The sequence below is a fragment of the Triticum dicoccoides genome, chromosome 5B, assembly GCF_002162155.2.
Source record: "Triticum dicoccoides isolate Atlit2015 ecotype Zavitan chromosome 5B, WEW_v2.0, whole genome shotgun sequence".
NCBI lineage: Eukaryota > Viridiplantae > Streptophyta > Magnoliopsida > Poales > Poaceae > Triticum > Triticum dicoccoides.
This window is the reverse complement of record NC_041389.1, coordinates 455,604,170-455,607,205: the sequence shown is the minus strand read 5'-3', so window position 1 is coordinate 455,607,205 and position 3,036 is coordinate 455,604,170.

The window sequence follows — 3,036 nt, the reverse complement described above, 5'->3', positions numbered from 1 at the left end:
ACCAGCTACATATTCGCACGCAAGGAAGTGCCTGACAGTCGGGACCCACCTGGTCGAATAGTACGTAGCGTTGTCATTCTGGTCGCGAACGTGTATGTACATACTAGTCGATGTAGAGGCGTGCACGTGTCGTAGTCGAGGCGCTCACGTGTCGTAGTAGAGGTGCGCACGTAGCATGTACACGTATGTACAATGGCCAGGGTGCAAGAAAGAAAATACGGCCACGTACGTACATACGGCGGTGAGGGAGTCCTGGACTAGGGGGTGTCCGGATAGCCGAACTATCATCTTTGGCCGGACTCTTGGACTATGAAGATACAAGATTGAAGACTCCGTCCCATGTCCGGATGGGACTTTCCTTGGCGTGGAAGGCAAGGTTGGCGATACGAATATGTAGATCTCCTACCATTGTAACCGACTCTGTGTAACCCTAGCCCTCTCCGGTGTCTATATAAACCAGAGGGTTTTAGTCCGTAGGACGAACAACAATCATACCATAGGCTAGCTTCTAGGGTTTAGCCTCTTTGATCTCGTGGTAGATCTACTCTTGTACTACCCATATCATCAATATTAATCAAGCAGGAGTAGGGTTTTACCTCCACCGAGAGGGCCCGAACCTGGGTAAAAACATCGTGTCCCTTGTCTCCTGTTACCATCTGCCTAGATGCACAGTTCGGGACCCCCTACCCGAGATCCGCCGGTTTTGACACCGACATTGGTGCTTTCATTGAGAGTTCCTCTGTGTCGTCACCTTTAGGCCTGATGGCTCCTTCGATCATCAACAATGACGCGGTCCAGGGTGAGACTTTTCTCCCCAGACAGATCTTCGTATTCGGCGGCTTTGCACTGCGGGCCAATTCACTTGGCCATCTGGAGCAGATCGAAAGCTTCGCCCCTGGCCATCAGGTCAGATTTGGGAGTTTGAACTACACGGCTGACATCCGCGAAGACTTGATCTTCGACGGATTCAAGCCACAGCCAAGCGCGCCGCACTGTCTCGATGGGTATGATCTAGCTCTGCCACCGGACAGTACCCTGGAGGCCGCACAAGTGTTCGCTCCGACCCTTAGCTCGGAGCCGACTGCGCCAATCGAGGACGGGTGGCTGGACACCGCCTCGGGGGTGCTACCTCTGGGGCGATAAAGCCGAATACCAACCCTGTCCTTTGTGAAGCTCGTGACTCCAAGGTGCCGGACTCCTCTCCAGACTCTGAGCCTTCCGCGCCCCTGCCAATCGAATCCGATTGGGCGCGGATCATGGAGTTCACCGCTGCGGACATCTTTCAGCACTCGCCCTTTAGCGACATCCTGAATTCGCTAAAGTGTCTCTCTTTATCTGGAGTGCCCGGGCCAGATTATGGTCAGGATGGTTGGGATGCAGACAACGAAGAAATTCAAAGCCCACCCACCACCCACTTCGTAGCCACTGTCGATGATTTAACCGACATGCTCGACTTCGACTCCGAAGACATCAACGGTATGGACGACGATGCTGGAGATGACCAAGAACCAGCGCCTACAGGGCCCTAGAAGGCCACCTCAACTCACGATGTATATATGGTGGATACACCTAAAGGAAGCAATAACGAGGAACAACGGGATGCTGCGAAGGATAATTCCCTCGAAAAGTAGTCAAAACAGCGACGTAAGCGCCGCTCAAAGTCCCGCCTCGACAAAGACAGCACCCATACAGACCTAGCCATAGAGCAAGGCGAACCGGTGGACGACGAACATGCCCTCGAGCAACCATCCGAACAGGATAACTTGGATAAACAATCCGTCCCCGGCGAAGATAACAGTCCGGACGATCTCACGCCGGACACATTGTTGGAGCAGAAGAACCTCCACAAAAGGCTCGTCGCCACTGCACGTAGTCTGAAGAAGCAGAAGCGGAAGCTCAAAACAGCGGAAGACGCACTCAGAATGAGATGGAGCAAAGTACTCAACACCGCAGACAAATACGGCGATAGTCTCCAAACAAAGAGCTACCCGAAGCGCAAACTACTGCCCGAATTTGACGAGGAGGCCGTAGAGCCCCCACAATCAAAGAACAAAGAGGCCACCCGGTCGGATAGACGACCACATGGCAAACATAGAGCGGCAAGCGGCGCCGCACACAAGCCGGCATGCGATCCGCATAAGGATCCACACCAAAAGGATGGCCCAGTCAGGTCAATCTATGGGCCAAGAAAGCAAGCTCTAGAAAGCAATGCAACACGTCGAGCATTCGAACATCACGGCACACCCAAATACAGGGGCACCGCACACCCCCTATGTTTCACCGATGAGGTGCTGGATCATGAATTTCCAGCAGGATTCAAGCCCGTAAACATAGAGGCATACGACGGAACAACAGACCCGGGAGTCTGGATTGAGGATTACATCCTGCACATACACATGGCTAGAGGAGATGACCTCCACGCCATAAAATACTTACCCCTCAAGCTCAAAGGGCCAGCCCGGCATTGGCTCAAAAGCCTCCCGGAAAATACCATTAGAAGTTGGGAAGAGCTCGATGATGCGTTTCGGGCAAATTTTCAAGGGACTTATGTCCGCCCTCCGGATGCAGACGATTTAAGCCACATAACTCAACAGCCCGGAGAGTCAGCCCGCAAATTCTGGAACAGGTTCCTCACCAAAAAGAACAAATAGTCGACTGTCCGGACGCCGAAGCCTTAGCAGCTTTCAAACACAACGTCCGAGATGAATGGCTTTCCAGACACCTTGGCCAAGAAAAGCTGAGAACAATGGCCGCACTAACAAGCCTCATGACCCGCTTTTGCGCGGGAGAGGATAGCTGGCTAGCAAGGTACAGTACCAGCAACCCAAGTACGTCCGAAGTCAGGGATGGAAATGGGAAACCACGACGCAGCAAGGACTAGCGCCGGACCAAGGGAAACAGTCCGAAGAGCACGGCAGTCAACGCCGGAATCAAAAGCTCTCGGCAGAACAATAAAAAACTACCTCTTAAGGACAACAGCGACGAGCTATCCAACCTAAACAAAATCTTGGACAAGATATGCCAAATCCATAGTAC